The sequence below is a fragment of the Balaenoptera physalus genome, assembly GCF_965194825.1.
Source record: "Balaenoptera physalus genome assembly, chromosome: 1".
Classification (NCBI taxonomy): domain Eukaryota; kingdom Metazoa; phylum Chordata; class Mammalia; order Artiodactyla; family Balaenopteridae; genus Balaenoptera; species Balaenoptera physalus.
In genome coordinates, this window is record NC_138882.1 from 194,505,741 (window position 1) to 194,524,695 (window position 18,955).

An 18,955-nucleotide genomic window follows, 5' to 3' on the forward strand; every position below is an offset into this window, starting at 1 on the left:
TAGAGCACGCCACGGACCAAGCTCGCATGTAGCGACCCACACTTCGGCCCAGGCCGCTCCTCTGACGTTCAGATGCCCGCTCCCCGAGGAAGGTGAGCCCAGACTCCCTACAGCGGACCGCACACCATCACCCTCCGAGCTGAACTGCAGGGCACCGCCGGCCCACTTGTGGCTTCCCAGCCGGTGACAGTCCTGAGTGGCAAATTACAGCCATCACAATTTTATAATTACAGCGGCTGACGACCGGGGCCCTGCCCCACGCCCCCCAGCAAAGTACGGGGGGTTGTGTCAGCAAATTAAGCAAACATGGTTATATCTACAGTTTGATGGATTTGCCATGTTTAATTCATAAAGATTTGGGTGTTTTTCTTTTTTTTCCCTCCCTATTACTGGCTAATTTGAGGATCCAAAAATCTGTGTTTGTTGGTGCCATTGGCGGTGGTGGCCCCTTTCTGGCAGAGCAGGCGCTGCCAGCGTGGAGGACGGGGTTGGCGGCGGCTTTCGCGAGGCCTCCCGGGGAAGCACGTGGCAAGTGGACGGGGGGAGGTGGGCACCCCTTCCTTCCTCAGGTGACATCGTCCTACTGCAGGAGTCCCTCCACGTCCCCCGCCAGCAGCTCTGTTGGTTAGAGCTTTTAAAACAGTGCTGCCGGGGGGCGGGGGGGGGGGGCGGCGAGAAACCCAGTGAAGCAAATGCCCGCGAACCCCGTCCCAGGAACGAGGGAGAGGATCCCTTACAGGGCCGGGTACTTAAAAACGGCCCCTTTGACGCTGAGCTTCAGGGGGAGGACAGAGAGCCGGGGGTGGTGACAGAGCCAGGCGTAAGGGCCACGGAACAGCACAGGTTGGGTGGGAACCAAAGGGACACTGCCTGCTTAATTTTAATTTGCGTGGAGCCCATATATTGGGGTAAGTAAGGCAGCAGCGACTCGGGGCCAGAGGACAAGCCGCCCTTCGCTCCAACTTTCAAGACTCCGGAAGTGCAGGGATTTGCAGCCAGGACCTCGGGGTGTGGGGGGGGCCACCCCACAAGGATGGAGGGACGGATAGGCTTCGGCCCGCCTAGGGTGTCCGCATCAGGGGCCAGCCCCGCCCTGTCCCAGCCTGGACTCCCAGATTCCTGTGGTGTCCCCACCTCAGGCCACCCTGCCCCCACCTTCCACTTGGGCTGGGACTTGGGTTGGGGGGGGCATCGAGATCACCTGAAAAGGCAGCCCGAGGGTGACCCAAGCCCTGAGCCCCGGCAGGGACAAATGAGAAGCTTAACTAGTGCAAGACGGCATAAAAGGGAGAGGGAAAAGGAAGAACAAAGCTTCCGCCAATTTGCTCTTTTGGGCTTTGTGAAAACTGGCCCCTTTCCCAGCGATCGCCCCCATTGAATGAGGTCGAGCGCGCAGCTCTTCCGCAGCTCTGATGGGTTTTCACGGGGTGGTGAATGGGGTGCAAATTAGCGGAGCCCTCGGGAGGCTTGTTACTGTCACTCCCAAACTGACGTCCAGAGGCCACGTGAGCACTAATCAATCCACAGAGCTCGCCCATTATCGGGGCAAGGTAGGAAGCTATTTACTGTCTTCTCTTTCATGTGTCGTCCATTTTGCCCACTGCGGCGAGGCGTTCCGAGGGGACAGAGCAGCAGACACACACCTTCGCCGCCTGCACGCTCACACTCAGGCCCTGGCTGCCAGTCATGGCACGCAAACATGCACACATTCAAGTATGCACATGTGCACAAGCACACATGCGTGCATGCACATGCACACACACCCAAGCACACCCACGCACACACAAAGTTTGCACGCACATGCATGCACACACACATGTACACACAAGCACATATGCAAGCATACACACATACACACATTCAAGTACACACACATGCATAAGCACACATGCATGCACGCAATGCATGTATGCACAAGCACACATACAAGAGCACACATGCACACACGAGCACACATACAAGTATGCACGCACACACAAACACATATACAAGCTCACATATATGCACACACAAGCGCACACATGCCCACATTCAAGTACGCACGCATGCACAAGCACACGCGTGTGAGCACGTGCGTGCACACGCATGCACACAAACATGGACACATATACATGCACACACAAGCACATGTACAAGCATATACACAGGTTTACATGCATGCACACATTCAAGTACACACGTATGCATAAGGACACAAGCATGACACACATACATGCATGCACAAGCACACATACAAGAGCACACACAAGCACACATACAAGTGTGCATGCACATGCGTGCACACACAAACGCATACACAAGCACACATGTATGCACACACACCCACATTCAAGTATGCACGCATGTACAAGCACATGCATGTGAGCACGTGCATGCACACACATGCACACACAAAAACATGGAAGCACATACAAGCACACACAAGTATGCACACACATACGCAAGCATACATACAAGTATGCACACACACACAAGCACACACATGCACACACATAATGCACACAGAAGCACATATACAAGCCTATACACAGGTTCACATGCATGCACACACAAGCACGTATACAAGCACACACAAGTATGCAGACACATACACAAGCACACATACAAGTATGCACACATGCACACGCACATGCACACACAAGCACACACACCACGGAGGCACCCTGTGTCATTTCCTGCAGGTTTATTCTCTGCAAGAACCAAGGCTGGCTGGTGGCTGAAACGCTGAGGTAAGCAGCCCCGCGGGTGGAGTGGGGCACAGAGGGTGGCCAGCCCTGTCTTCCCACTGCGGTGGTGAACGGCCTCAAGCAGTCCCCGGAAGAGCAAGGACAAGGTTGGCCCTGGGGGACAAAGTCCCGCCATCTCAGAGCAGAAAGACCAGCGGAGCCAAACCCAACTTGTTTTCAATATTGAATCCACTGAAGGCCCCAACTCAACCAAGAGGTTTCGCTTTAAGCTAAACCCGTCTTTTCTTAGGGGCCCGCCTACCGCTCATTTAAAAATAGATCAAGTCCACGGCTTTTGAAACTGGTAAACTAGGCCTTTAGAAGAGACACACAATCAAGCCGACCTTTTATTCATCTCGGGGTTGAGGTGGACGTTTCCAGGGAGCGACTCACACTTATTTCTGATTGTTCTACTTAGAAAGAAATCAGTGCTGGCAATGCGACCCAGGGGCTCACGGTGACCAGCCCGGTACCTGGCAGGCGGCAGCCTCTAAATGATACACACACCTAAGGAGTGACTGAACAGGCTAACAAACGTCTAATGAACCAATAAAATAAGTAAATGCCTGATGAGTAAGTAAACCAATAGACACTAATAAGTTAATAAACAAGTATCCAAGCGAATAAAGGAGTATACATCTAGTGAGTGAATAAATAAGTATCTAATGAATGACTAGATAAACACATATGTATCTAGACATCAAGAATAGCCCTTTCCAGAAGATGTGGTGTGTGTATACACACATACACACACACACACACACACACACACACACAATGGGATACTACTTAGCCATAAAGAAGAGTGAAATAATGTCATTTTTAGCAACATGGATGGACCTAGAGATGATCATACTAAGTGAAGTAAGTCAGAAAGAAATAGACAAATACCATATGATATCACTTATATGTGGAATCTAAAATATAACATAAATGAACTCATCTACGAAACAGAAACAGACCCACAGACATGGAGAACAGACTTGTGGTTGCCAAGGGTGGGGGTGGGGGAGGGATGAACTGGGAGTTGGGATTCGCAGATGCAAACTATTATATATAGAATGGATAAACAACAAGGTCCTACTGTAGAGCACAGGGAACTATATTCAATATCCTGTGATAAACCATAGTGGAAAAGAATATGAAAAAGAATGTATATATAACTGAATCACTTTGCTGTACAGCAGAAATTAATACAACATTGGAAATCAACCATACTTCAATGAAGTAAATTTAAAAAAAAAAAAAAAAGAATATCCCTTTCCAGCCCCTTGAATCCAGGGCACACATTCAACGGCAAATTCTCTTGGATTTTGATCCCTTAAACTTAGCATATGGTATTGTTCTTTAGACCATGTCTAGGAAATATTTTATCAGCCTTGTCATGTGGCTTAAGCTACTGAAATTGGACCTGAATGTCAAACACACACGCATGCACACACACACACACACACACACACCTCTGAGAGTCTCCTGTGATGCCCTGGACCAGGCTGCCTGCAGGTCTGGGCTCTGACCTAGATTCTGAGTCTGCCCAGCCTCTTCCTGAGTCTGCAGGATGGGCCACCTTCCTGGGCCTCAGTTTCCCCATCTGTCACAGGAAGAACATTCCTCATGGCAATAGCTCAGAGCTGAACGGGTCACAGAGACAATGTCACCTGGAAGCCAGTCCTACTGCCCACGCAGTCAGCCAGCTGCAAGCCCACAAGAACGAAGTTTAACTGCAGAAGTATATGCAGCATACAAAGCACTATTTTCTGATAGAATAAATCAATATATTCATCTTCTAGACAGTCACACCTGGGTTATTTTTTAAAATAAGATGATACTAATAATCACCGATTTTCTGTGGCTGAGAAAGAAAAGTAGCCTTAAAGTGTCAGAGGTCCTTCTTGCAAAAGTCTCTAGAAAGTGCTACACTATTTCCTGTGTGAAGTAAGGACTTTGCTCATGGGCCGGCAGGAGAATAAATGATAGAGAATGTTTTGGGACTCCTCACTAGCCAGGGAGGGTAGAAGGCAGCTAGTTGCAGCTACTTTTCTAGAACACCAGCCTTAGCCAGATCCTCTTTTTCTGCCAGTTTGGAAAATGCTGGAGACAGTCCTGGGCCGCGAGACACATCCGTGGCCCAGAACTCAGGGAGGGTACTGCCTGGGGGAGGTGGGGCTGAGTCTCCTGGGGTCAGTTGCCAGGGCAAACTCCAAAGCAAAAGGTGCACTTGCAGTAAACTGGTGTTGCCAAAGGCTCCTGACCTGGGGTCCCAGGAAGCTCACCTGGGTGCCCGGCTTCCCCGCACCTGGGGTGCCTCCAGCTGAAATGTGTGGAGGGAATACGGCCCCTACAGCCACTCCAAGCTCAGCGCTGCTGGTCTGGCCCCCGAGGGAGCCCTTTATGGAAGTCACCTCTCCAAACCTCCCCAGGAAAAGGGAGCCTGGGTTGGCTCCAGTCTGTCCAAGGTCATGACAGGGCAGGTGTGGAGGTCGGGACGACCTGTCAGCACCCGGGGACGGGCCACGGTGGAGCTGTATTCTCTGCTGTTGAACGCAGGGTGTCGCCTGGACTCCTGTGGTTTGAAGTGTGACCATGCTTGGTGAATCCCAATCTGAGGTTTATTTCATGTCCTTAACTTCCTGACCCTTTCCTACTCCGGCATGAGCCTTTCCCAGATCTATGACTCATTTTTCTTGTCACTGGAGCCAAAACGCTCCCATACTTTTGACTGAGACGTTCAAGGCCACCAGATGCCACCCAATATCAGTCCTTCCCTAGCGAGTGTAGCCCCGATCATTCCCTTCTGAGTCGCTTGGAATTCCCAAGATGCCCTCGTGTGTGTGGATTCCCCAGAGTTACGCCCAAGGCCTCTCCCCAGCCCACAAGCACAAGGAAGGCTGGAATAAGTCACCCCGACTGTGGAGATGCCACCCCGACCTGCATAAGAGCGTGAATGCCCCCTGATGCGAGAGCAAAACGGTTCTGCGAAGAGCGCGCCAGTTCCTTCCATCACCAAGAGCCTCTGCCTCTGCGTGGGGGTCCTGGCGGGGAAGCCACAGTGGCGCGTGTCCAGGCGACCCAGGCCGGCCACATCCCCTCATGCCATCGGAGCCCCCAGCCCTGCCTCCTGGCCCTGGCACAGCCCCGTGTCTGGATGGGCTGGAGAAGCCTCTCCAGGGCCTGCGGGCAGCTCAGCCGTCCAGTGGCTGGATCACAAGCTCACCCCCGTTCAGGGCCGGACAGAAGGCTGTAGAAGGGGCAGGAAGGGGCCCCTCCCCCGCTCTCTCCCTGTCTCAGCTGGGGTCTCCTGGATGCCTGCACTGCAGCCTCAGGACAAACCTGGGGGCCCCCAAACCGGCCAGACCCTTTGAATAGAGAACAGGTGATGCGCAGGCCAGAGGCCGTGTGGATGAGACCCCCAGCCTGGCCCTGAACCCACCAGCTATGTCACCCCCAGATCCTGCCTCAAAGGGGCCGATCGCACACGTTCCTCTCCTGATGCTGGCCGCTGGGCAGGAACACGCATGCGGTAGGAGATCCGAGGAGGGCCAGGGCAGGACGGGGCTTGAGGCGCGGGTCAGGGCAGAGCAGGACGCAGCCGGCGCCTGGGCCCCCTGGGAGCCTGTAAGCCTGTAATCCTCGCGGGTTTCCTGTGGGCACCTGGTCCTGGCAGAGAGCAAAGGTCTCTGAGGGCACCACAGGAAACTGTTCCAAAGGAAGAAGCCGGAATAGGGAGCTCACGGGCTCCTACTTAAGTCCTGTGGTTCTCAACTGGGGGGTCCCGCTGCCCAGGAGACACCGGCAACGTCTGGAGACACCTGGTCGTCACGATCGGGCTGGGGGTGCTCCTGGCGTCCAGCCAACTAAACATCCCACGTCACCCACTGCAGGGAGTCCCAGGCCCCACGAGTCAACAGAGCCAGAAATGCCTTTGTGGGGGTCACTCCGCTTGCCCCTGCCCCCGCTCGGGCTGGTACCCCTAGGACGCCCCACGGGCTGCAGACGGACCGGCCCTCTGAACGCGGGACGCGCAGGGCAGACCGTCCCCTCCACAGTCCCGATCACTGCAACAGCCCGAGGGGCTGGGATCCCTGCACAGACAGGCACGCTGAGGCTGGGGGCGGTGGTGGAGTGACATTTTCAAGGCAGAGTCAGGATTTGAATCCAGGGCTGTAGAAACGGGTCTTGAGGCCACGCAGCCTTAAGGCCAGTGAATCGGGCAAAGGGCCTTCCGGTTGCTGCTGCCCACAAGCAGGGATCATAAGTAAATCTGAAGGCAACTGCCTTAGAGCAGCGTCCGCCCCTACGTTAGCTCTGCCCAGCGACCCTGAACTTCAAATGCACTTGCTTCCGCCTTGAAACTCTCAATGGAAGCACCCTGGCCTCCACGGGAGCAAACCTTCAGTATCTGCGCCAAGAGCGGAGGCCAAAGGCACTGAGATCGTAAAACTAGCTGCTCAAAAGGAAACTGGTCTTACATTTAGGTCTTTAGTCCATTTTGAGTTTATTTTTGTGTATGGCATTAGGGAATGTTCTAATTTCATTCTTTTACATGTAGCTGTCCAGTTTTACTAGCACCACTTTTCAAAGAGGCTGTCTTTTCTCCATTGTATATTCTTGCCTCTTTTATCAAAGATAAGGTGACCGTATGTGCATGGGTTTATCTCTGGAAAACATAGGCAGAAGACTCTATGACATAAATCACAGCAAGATCTTTTTTGACCCACCTCCTAGAGAAAGGGAAATAAAAACAAAAATAAACAAATGGGACCTAATGAAACTTAAAAGCTTTTGCACAGCGAAGGAAACCATAAACAAGACCAAAAGACAACCCTCAGAATGGGAGAAAATATTTGCAAATGAAGCAACTGATAAAGGATTAATCTCCAAAATATACAAGCAGCTCATGCAGCTCAATATCAAAAAAACAAACAACCCAGTCCAAAAATGGGCAGAAGACCTAAATAGACATTTCTCCAAAGAAGATATACAGATTGCCAACAAACACATGAAAGCATGCTCAAGATCACTAATCATTAGAGAAATGCAAATCAAAACTACAATGAGGTATCACCTCACACCAGTCAGAATGGCCATCATCAAAAAATCTACAAACAATAAATGCTGGAGAGGGTGTAGAGAAAAGGGAACCCTCTTGCACTGTTGGTGGGTATGTAAATTGGTACAACCACTATGGAGAGCAGTATGGAGGTTTCTTAAAAAACTAAAAATAGAACTACCATATGACCCAGCAATCCCACTACCAGGCATATACCCTGAGAAAACCATAATTCAAAAGGAGTCATGTACCACAATGTTCATTGCAGCACTATTTACAATAGCCAGGACATGGAAACAACCTAAGTGTCCATCGACAGATGAATGGGTAAAGATGTGGCACATATATACAATGGAATATTTCTCAGCCATAAAAAGAAACGAAATTGAGGTATTTGTAGTGAGGTGGATGAACCTAGAGCCTGTCAGACAGAGTGAAGTAACTCAGAAAGAGAAAAACAAATACATATATATGGAATCTAAAAAAAAAAAAAAGGGTTCTGAAGAATGTAGGGGCAGGGCAGGAATAAAGATGCAGACGTAGAGAATGGACTTGAGGTGAGGACACAGGGAGGGGGAAGGGTAAGCTGGGACGAAGTGAGAGAGTGGCACGGACATATATACACTACCAAATGTAAAATAGATAGCTAGTGGGAAGCAGCTGCATAGCACAGGGAGATCAGCTCAGGTGCTTTGTGACCACCTAGAGGGGTAGGATAGGGAGGGAGGGAGGGAGATGCAAGAGGGAGGAGATATGGGGATATATGTATACGTATAGTTGATTCACTTTGCTATACAGCAGAAACTACCACAACATTGTAAAGCAATTATACTCAAATAAAGATGTTAAAAAAAAAAAAAAAGGAAACTGGTTGGGCTCCTCCATCCAGGGCACTCACACAGTAGGGGCACTTGGAGGGGTGGAATTAATTAAATGACCTTGCATTTTGTAATTGCGAATTTCTTTCCAAGTCATAAAAAGGGGATAAATGCGCTGGGCTAGAACTCTCTCTGGGAAGTTCTTTTGGAGACTCAAGCTGGCGGGGCTGGCACCCTGGCCCCTGTGTGGACGCGTCCACCTGCCTGAAAGCCTCCTCCACCGAGACCATCCTTCAGGCTCTGGGTCCCGACTTGGCCGGTGGCTCCTTTGCCTTCTGTGGGCCGTGCCTGCCTTCCTGGGAGCTGGCGTGCGGGGGGACACACAGGTGGCGTGGTCTCCTCCGTGCACCCCCGTGTGGGCTGCTCAGCCTCTCAGACGGGTCCTTGCTTCCTGGACAAGACACCAGGCTCGAGGAGCCCCTGCAGGGGGTTGGAGTCTCCGACTCCAGTCACCTCGCCTCCCCTGGGGTTGTTTCCTTACTGCTGCTCAGGAAACAGACTGATGGTCCACAGGAGAGTAAACGGTGCACCTGCCATTTCCCACAGCGGCCAGGTGTCCGGGGATCGGGAGCCTCTCGTCTGCTCTGAGATGGGCAGTGTGGGCTGCCCTGCCGGGGGGCCCTCCCACTCCCCACGCCAGACACGCAGGGGCCCCCGGGTGCCTCGTTGCCAATAAACGTGTGCTCACTCATCCCCAAGGGCACAGGTCCAAGCCCACCCAGCAGCCTCTCCTGGAAACAGCCTCGCTCAGCCTGGGGCTCGGGCATGGCTGTGCTCTCTCCCCAGCTTCCAGCTAAAGCTACACAGTAAAATCAGAGACCGTCGAAAATGCTCGCGCTCTGCCACAATTCTGTGCTGAGGAGCTCGTGAAGGTTCCGGAACAGGGGGTGTGAGGCTAGGCCCTGAGACGCCTTGAAAGGGCCAGGACTCGCCGTCTACACGGGCATGGGTCTTGCAGGGGCACCTGGCAGGCCTCCCCCACTCCACGGACAGGAGGGACACACGGGCCTCAGTGAGCAGTGGCGCAGCCCCGAAACGAAGCCAGGGCGCCAACAGCCCGATTCCATTCCTAAACACCCACTCTCGGGCACTGACGCTCGGGGACCCCCTCACGTTCACCAGACAGCCCTCCGGGGTCGACACAGGAGAGGGTGTGACCGGGCTCAGGTCTGTGGGGGTCAGTGGGCTCTCGAAGGCCACCATCAGCAGCTCTGTGACCCCCGACAAGGCGTCTTGCTGGGAAACGTGGGACGGTGGTGCTGCTTGGTGCCGTCAGGGACACGAACGAGGTGGGGTGCTGTGAACCGGTCCACGACGCCAGGAACCCCTGGGGAAAGCGAGCATCATCGTGGGCTGGTCAGGGCCCAGCTGGACCAGGCGGGGGGGCGGCTGTGCACCTCGCTCTCTGCAAAGCCCTGGAGTCTGGAGTCGGGGCCCCTTGCGTCCCCCGGGCTTTCAGTTCCCCTACGAGAGGGTTAACTGCGCGGGACCCCGAGGTTCTGGCCGCTAATCCGGCACATGCGGCCTGCACTCCGAGGGCAGAGTGGGCAAGGGGAAGCCGGCTCCCCTCGCCGCGGGGGACCGTGAATAGCAAATCAGCTTCTCCAAGCGGGCAATTACCAGGGGCCGAGGCAGCCTGCCCTCGGCTCCCCCCGGAGGCACCCCAGCCCCCAAAACCTCACACATACCACTTTCCTTTCATCTCCTCCAGGCCGGCCTGATAATCAGATCCTGCCTCGTTCCTAATCCTTATTCTTTTTAAAAAATGGATTAGGAAAATCTCATCTGGAAAATTAATTAATGTGTGAATTCAACAAATATTTACTGAGCGTAGCACTTTGTTAAGTATTTATTTTTTACATAACTTGTATGTTCCCTCCTCCCACTTTTGGTTGGCTGGTCAAGTTTCTGGCTGGTCCATTTCTGTATTTCACGCGTTTAATTACTACTTCCAATAATATTATTCTCTGATTCAACCATTAAGATATATTCTTGCATACTCAGTCGGCCACCAAAGCACATATTAAACCTCGAAATTTTAAGTGGAGACAGAAATCAAATGGCCTTGCCGGACGACTGGGGTCAGGCGTCCTTGGCGGCCACGGTCCCGCTAACCTGGCTGACACAGCCCACGGTCCCAGGAAATCGCAGGAGACGGGGACTCTTTGGAGGCCCTTGATGAGTGCCCAGCGATTGTGTCCGCTGTCATCCCACCGCTGGCACTGGGGATTATTTTCAATGCCCCATTTTCCCGTCCCCCTAACCCTCCTGTCACTGGCTGTAGGTAAGTACACCCTCCTAGAGCAGCCCCCGCCCCCAGCCAAACAAAAGTGAACTGGCCTCCTCTTTCCCCAAGAAAGGAAGCCGAGCCTTTTCATGGGCTGTGAATGGGGCCCCTCATTTAGGCCGCATTATACCCGGGCCTTCATTTCCCCTTTCCTTCTTTCCCGCATTCAGGGGGGTTCTGACTTCAACTAATTCAATAACAATCCCGCCAGGCCTTCCCAGCTCCCGACTCGGGAGCACATTGTCTGGGGTGCAGCCTTCCCCTCGGCCGGGTCCGCTCTCCAATTAGCCAACTGCTGGGCCTTCTGTCCCTCCCCGCTCCTCCCTGCCAGCCGCTCATTTTTAACCATTTCCTTTTGAACCGGACTGCGGAGGGCCTTTGGGGGAGAGCCTGGTGCCGGGTCGGCCGACCCAGGCTCAGGTCACACTCATCCTGCAGAAGCGGCACTGGCCTCGCAGAAGACGTGAAGACCAGGCATAAGTGGGCAGCCAGGCTCTACTGTCCCGACCCCACCCCACACTGTCCTCCTGGGACGGCGAGGTGGCCGAGGCCTGCAGATGCTCCTGCAACGTCAGCGCTGCCTCAGGGCCGTAGGGGCTGGTTTGGGATCTTGTACAGCTTTGGTCCCGATGACCAATTTCTTCTGAAGTGTCGACACTGCATCTTTGACCCCCAAGCCAATTTCTCCTGCTTGAAGAAAAAGCGTTCCAAGGCCTGCAGGGAGCCATGTTCCCTCTGGTTTTTTCCGTTGCAGGTTCACGGAGTTCGTACACACACCCACACGCACACGCGCACACACACCACAGGGCTCAGACAAGGCGGGTGTCGGAGAGCGGTCAACCCAATCCCCATGTTTATTTCACTGCTGTTACCTTCGAACGAAAGACGTTGGAATTGGCTAAAAATGTCAACCCTGGGCTCTGACTTGGGTTAGCAAGGCTGTCATCAACTAAACCCCTCCTGGGTCCCCACCCCTCATGCTCCCAATGCAGGCACGGTTCCTCTGGGTGTCAGGAGGAGACCTGGCCGGGAGGGTTTGGGCACCAGCATCCCTGCAGGGACACGGCACCAGGTGTGTGCCATCACTGGTTCCTCTCTCCTACAATACCTGGGAATGACTCAGCCCAGGTATGTGCTCTCTGAGGGTCTGTTACGAGCTGAATTGTGTCATTCTCCCCCCAATTCATAGTTGAAGTCCTAACCCCAGCACCTCCTAATGTGACCCGATGTGGAAATAGAACCCTTACAGATGTAATTAGTTAAGATGAGGTCGTGCCGGGGTGGGTGGGCCCCTGGCACAGATCCTCCCTGAGAGGCTGCAGAGGGACCATGGCCCTGCCGACATCCTGATCTGGGACCGCCAGCCTCCAGACTCTGAGAGTGGGCGTCTGGGTGAAGCCGCCCATCGCTGGCACTTTGCTGCCACAGCCCTAGGGCCCAGTGCAGGCAACTCTGGTGCAGCAGCTACCTCCTTACTGTCACGTCCCCTGTGTTCAGAAATATTCAGCATCCAATCGACCAATTGGCCGATTTGAACACTGCCGTAGAGGGAGAACTCACCAAGGCCACTTTGGCCGTCACATCATTATTTTCCAAGTCCTCATCGTTTGCTAAATCCAGTGTCTGAGGAGTTGGGTGGCGGCATCTGAGGTATACCTACTAAAGACCCCGCCCGGGGCTTCCCTGGTGGCGCAGTGGTTGAGAATCTGCCTGCCAATGCAGGGGACACGGGTTCGAGCCCTGGTCTGGGAAGATCCCACATGCCGCAGAGCAACTGGGCCCGTGAGCCACAACTACTGAGCCTGCGCGTCTGGAGCCTGTGCTCCGCCACAAGAGAGGCCGCGACAGTGAGAGGCCCGCGCACCGCGATGAAGAGTGGCCGCTGTTTGCCGCAACTAGGGAAAGCCCTCGCACAGAAATGAAGACCAAACACAGCCATAAATAAATAAATAATTTAAAGACCCCGCCCGGCCCCCCCCCTTCTGTGTAACTTCCCGGAGAAACTTGGTGAGCAAACCAGGATGCAGCTTTCTGCACCACTCAGGAGGAGGCCAGCGGGGAGCCGGTACGCATTTGCCTGCATGCATCTCTGTGGCTTCAAGGCTGGGTAACTCATCAGAGATGAGAAAGCCGTCTAGGGGGGCAGAGCTTCTGTGCGGAGAGACAGTGGCCAGGTGCTGGGGCTGGAGCCGCCGAGGGTCCCATGCTGACCCTTCGGTCCAAAGGATGTACCAGCCTTGCCCATCCCAGGGAGCAGACTTTACAGGAATATGTAAACGCAAAGGTTGCCAGGTGGGGCCCACGCAGCTTGGCCTGTGTTTTGAATGTATTGAAAATAGGCATTTCTTATTTCCAAGGGGTCCCCTGAAAGGGGCACATTCGGGTCCTCCAGCGAGGCAGTTCACAAGGCTGAGAAGACTCGTGTGCATTTCAGCTCACAGTGGAAAGAGAGAGAAAGAGTTCTACGGAAATTCTAACCACCACGTTGTGGTGGAGGGACGTCTGGTGAAAAATTACCCACTTTTTTTTTTTCCCCCAGATGCAGCAAAGTAATCTCTCCCCCCACTCTCCACTTCCCCACCTCTTAAAGATCGGAGTATTCAAATGACACGTGCCTTCAGGACAATTCACTTCAATCCTTGCTTAACAAGTGGAGAAACCAAGGCCCAGGGCTGGGGGTGGCTGCTCAGGTCTCTGTCCATGGCATGTGACACAGACATCTCAGTAACCTGTATGTTGCCTCTTAGAAAACCTCATGAATTTATCAGATGTTTAAAAGGAACAACAACAAAAAAAGGCTGGACGTGGCCATTCTAACCCTTGTCTACTCAGCGTTAATGGGGGTGATGCCATCCTGATAACAGCATGGTAAGTCCTGGCTGTCCTGGGGTTTTGAAGGCACTTTATGATAAAGGATCCAAGAACTGTCCCAAGTCACGGGGCCAGGCAGCCAGCAGCCTTGCCAGGTCTCCCTGCATCTCCCCGAGTCTGCTGGACTCTCCCAGCGTGAGGGACGCATCTGTTTACTGGGAACAGGTGACAAGAACAAACCCCAGTCTGGGAGCAGGAGTCTGACGTCCTAGGGGGCAGCTGGAAAGCCCTCCCGACCTCCCACCTCCACCCTGGAGGCACAAGGCACTGGCAGGGGTCGGGGGTGGCTTAGGACAGCCGAGCCCCAGAGGGCAGTGGGCCCCTCACTGCAGGGAGCCCTGCCTGGTGGACGTGTGACTTCCGTGGACCTGGACAGGCACAGCTAAAGCAAGGAAGCCAGAGGCGCTGGGTCGGTGCTCTGGGCTCAACCCCAGGGTGCAGAGGTGGGGAATCCTCTGGACCCAGCGCACCAGCTCGGATGGACTGGGAAGCCACACTCAGTCTAGGCGGAGGCACAAGCGGGTAGGAGGTGCTGACCCAGAGCAGGACCTGCCCCATCCTAGTGGGTCCAGCTGGAGAATCAGCCTCCCCTGTCCCAGCGCAGAGGACCCACCCGAGGGAGCAGCCGCGAGAAGCGTGCAGCCCCGGACGGGGAGCAGGAGCCCCGTGTCCCCAGGCCTCCCTGGGCCTGACCGGCCAGCTGTTTGGGTGAGCCCATCTCCAGTGTATTTTAGATTCCAAGAAGGATTAAATAAGGAGGTCAATCCAAGACAGACCTTCAAAAGTTGGGCAATTCTGGTGTTGTCTTCGGGCTGTCAACGGGCCCCGGGTTCCCGCAGGAGCCTCTCCGGTTGGGGCCTGGTGTGGACTGTTCGTCTGTCTGGGTGAAGCAAGCGTGGGCGACGGCAGGGAGTCCGGGCCCGCCAGGGTGTCGCCGAGAAACTAGTGACTCGACCAATCTCAGTCCTGCGAGGCCCTCTGAGGGCCTGCTGCTCCAAGGGGCCGTCCCACGTCCTCAGGGCTGACTCAGAAGCCCCAGTGAGGACCAGAGGCCAGACCTCACCAGGGACTGGTCCCTGAGGGCTGCAGGACTGACAGGGCAGCAGCAGAGGCGCCGGGAGCTTAGCTGGCCCAGCGGCCCTTGGCCAGGCCAGGCCCAGGCTGGGCTGCCCTCCTGAATGCCAAGGCCCGTTCCTCGTGGGCTGGCGATTCCACCTCTCGGCCCTGGCGCTGCGTGCCCTCCATCCCCGGACGAGCTTTCAAGTCAGCGCCACGAAAGTCATCCCCACGGCGACGCAGGCTTTCTAGACAAGGCAAATACATTCCCTCCAGCATGGCAGCCCCTATGATAACATCGGTGGAATCTGAAGGCTTTTATCAAAATGCAAAACAGACCCCTTTTCCGTCTCCCTCCTCAAAGGAAGGCAACGAGGCTCACGCTGCCTGAGCTGCCTCCCCAGAGCCCTCGTGGTCCATCCCTGTCGTCGTCGTCATCTTCCCCCTCCTCCCCCTCCTCCTCTTCCTCCTCTATCCCCCCCGGCCTCTCATCCATCACTCGCTCTCTTCCCGTCCACCTGTGAGCTGCCGCCCCAGAGCTCAGCGGCCTCCCCCGGGGGCTCCGGGGCTGCAGGCCATTTCATCATCATTATTTTTACTTAAGTCCAGCGTGGCTCATACTTTGTCCACAAGGTTTTACTTCGGCCCTGAAGGAGGCCAGGGCAGGGGGCTTGGCCACCTTGCCCAGGCCCCGCCACCTGCAGGCCTCACCCTCTCTGGTGAGCCCCATCCTTCCCCACGGCAACGCACAGCTCCCATCCCCGCGGACCCTGAGGTGTGCCATTGAGAACGAACCAGCCGGGCGTCCTAATCCCCGGCCACCCCCACTTGGCAGTGCTCTCCCGGGCCTCCACTGAGTACCGGCTGAAAGGAAGGCTGATAAATTAGTCTAGAGGGAAACAAGGCGGCTTCTACTTGTAAAAGGTCATTGCGACTTTGTTCTGGGTGAGGGTTTATCTCAGCTGCCGCAGGGACAGACAATGCCTTGGGCCTAAATGGCAGAAATCTTAGCTCCGCTCCTGAAATGACTGTGCTGATAAGCCAGAATGGACTTTAGAAAGATCTAAATGGGAAAGGAGTGGATGTAGGTATTTTTGAACATGATTGAACAGGGATGACACAATGGGATGTGCAATTAAACTGGGCATTAGCCCAGAAGGCAGGAACGCAGACTGAAAGCCAGACAAAGGTGCTCCCCGTGGCCCCGCTCGGGGCTGGGGATCCTGGCCCTGCCCTGGCCGGCCGGGCAGGGGGCACAGCTGGGACAGAAGGACAGCAGGACAGGAGCCCCGCATGCCCTGGGCGCTGCTGTGGAGGCTGGTGCCTCTCTTCAGGCCAACTCCCTGGAAACACGGTGGCACGTGGCACGGGTGGACCGGCACACAGGTGAGCAGGGACCGGCACGCTGACCCCTGTGGCGATGACAGGGATCCTGTCTTAGCATCTCCCACGCGGAGGAGCAGACACGACCACCTCCGCCGACGCGCATCCTGTCGGCAGACTTAAAACGTCACCTTGGGGCTTCCCTGGTGGCGCAGTGGTTAAGAATCTGCCTGCCAATGCAGGGGACACGGGTTCGAGCCCTGGTCTGGGAAGATCCCACATGCTGCGGAGCAGCTGGGCCCGTGAGCCACAATTACTGAGCCTGCACGTCTGGAGCCTGTGCTCCGCAACAAGAGAGGCCACAATAGTGAGAGGCCTGCGCACCGCGATGAAGAGTGGCCCCCACTCGCTGCAACTGGAGAAAGCCCTCGCACAGGAACGAAGACCCAAAACAGCCATAAATAAAAAAAAAAAAAAAAAAAAAATCACCTTTAGGACATTTTCTTCACTGTGCTCTAAACAATATGAGGGCAGGGCGGGACGCTGCCCCAGGACACTGGCTCCGGTGGGTCCCTCGGGGCCTGCTGCCGTGCGCCCAGACTGACCTCTCACCCGGAGAGGCCATCCTGGCCTGACCTGGCCTCGATCAGAGCAAACCCAGCCGCATCTCAGTGCCCAGCAGGGCCCCAGAGAGTGGAGGGAGCCCTGCGCCAGCCCCGAGCAGAGCAGGAGAGGGTGGCCTGCAGGGGGACCCTCCGGCAGCTGCTGCCCCTGGACGGGTGGTGAGCGGCTCCATCACCCTGGTTTCTGGCTGAGGCCGAGGTGGCCTGTGACACGCTGAGAGCATTCCTAACCTGGGGATGACCAGCCCGCAAAAATTCCCAACTCGAGAGAACCTTTGATAAGCAGGTCTGGCTGGGAGGTCCACGCCCTTGTCCCGTGACCCAGGGAGACCTTTTATGGCCTGCGAGGCCTGGGATGCTCATCTGACCCAGCAGGGAGGGAGGCCCGGGAGGGGGTGGGCGATAGGCCAGCCAAGGCCGTGCTGGGGGTCCCCGGGGAGCCTCCGGGCCAGTAGCTGCCGGCTCTCAGGAGGGGCCACCCTCCCTGCCCGTCCTGCTCTCTGCGAGGCCGCTGCTGGGAAAGTACTTGAAAGAATCTTTCCGTGTATATGAGTGACACTGCAGATGCCTCAGTCTTAGCAGGTGGGTCCCACCGCTTGCTTCCTGCCTGGGGAAGGCGGGCTCAGCCCAGAGAGGGCCAGCCAGAGGCAGCCCAGGCCAAACCTGAGAGCCACCCCCGCTCGGCCGGCGGTATGGGTGCAGACGGAGGAGGCTGAGGGGTACGTCTGAGCCACTCCACGCCTTACTGGTCCCCGTTCCCCTGGAGGAGCTGGGGCCCGAGCCATCACCCACTGGACAGAGTGGTGGGGGTGGAACGCCCGCGTGGGCTGGGGGCTGCTCTAACCGCTGGCGGCTGGCACAGGGGGCCAGTGCGGCTGGCCCAGTCTCCGTGCTCAGCGTGTGTTGGCTGCATGAACTACAGGGGCGAGCGGCAAGGCAGAAGGATGCCACCTGGGGGTCCCCTGTCTGGTCCCTCGTCCCTGTGCCAACTTACCATGCGACCCTGTGGGATCCCCTTCCCTTTTTAAGGCTCGGGGTTCCCACCTGCACAGTGAGGGGGAGAAATGGTGACGCCCCAATTAATCTCCGGGCATGACACAGACGATCAGTGCCCGGGAAGCCCCCCCTCAACCTTGACCATCAGGCCATGCCCTTGGGAGGGGCGTCAGGTCACTGGTCAGTCTCCAGCGGGCTCCCCTCCGGAGGACAGCAGTGCCAGTGGCCAGCTGTCGGGGTGCGGGTGGGATCGCTCTGGGGCCCCTTCCCGGCCTCACCTGCTGCCCAGAGCTCCACCAGGAGGACAGTGGGGCCGCCGGGCTGCGCCTGGTTCTGGGGTTGGGGGCAGTGGTGGAGGGGCGTGGGGTCGGGAGCAGGGAAATCCACGGTCAGCCCCTTTCTTGGGGCTTCGACCCGGGAATGGAGACCTCCCAGTGGCCCCTCTTGCACTGCTAAATAGAATGCAGATTCCTGGGGACCCCCATCAGGAATTCTAATCCACTAGGTAAGGGTGGGGCCCTGAATCTGCATTTTGAAGGTGACTGGGGGATTCTCAGCACGATCGTTTGAGAACCGCAGCTCCACGGGACCCAAGCCTGAGGTGAGCAGGTGGAAAAGATTTCCTTTTAGATTCCTGGACCTTGCGCCTCGCAGGCTGACGGCCTGGGGTGGGGACCCCATGGTTCCTGCCTGAACGCGTCTCCCCGGCCACCCCCAGCCAGGCCCCAGGTGCCCTGGGACCAGCTCAGGATCCTGGCTCCAGAGAGGCTGACAGCTGTCTCTGGGGTCCGGAGAATTCCACGCCGGGGCACCCGAGGGGCGGACACTCATACCTGCCAGGCCCTGCTGCGGTCCATCGGGCTGGGATTTGGGATCTACTTACAGACGAAATGAGGACCACGGAGTAGAAAGCGCCTCGCGTGGCCAGCATGTGCACACAGCAGGTGCCTAATGAACGCCAGACCTTCCCCTCTCGCCCACGCTTTTGGGTCACAGAGCAGCTGCCCGGTCAGCCTGCCCCAGCCTTGCCAGTCCTGCCCAGCACAGGGACCCAGGTGCCTTTGTCACAGTCCCTGAATGTGTGATCCCCACTTCCCTTAAAGGAAAAGGGGGGGAGGGTGGGAAGAGGTGACAGAGCACCCCAT

At 55.9% G+C, this 18,955-nt stretch overlaps 1 protein-coding gene across 4 annotated transcripts in view; it reads right to left on the reverse strand.

Annotated features, from left to right (window-relative positions):
* Positions 1 to 18,955, reverse strand: part of PRDM16 (PR/SET domain 16) — a 326,525-nt gene that overhangs the window by 192,976 nt on the left and 114,594 nt on the right. The gene's annotated exons all lie outside the window — the stretch shown is intronic.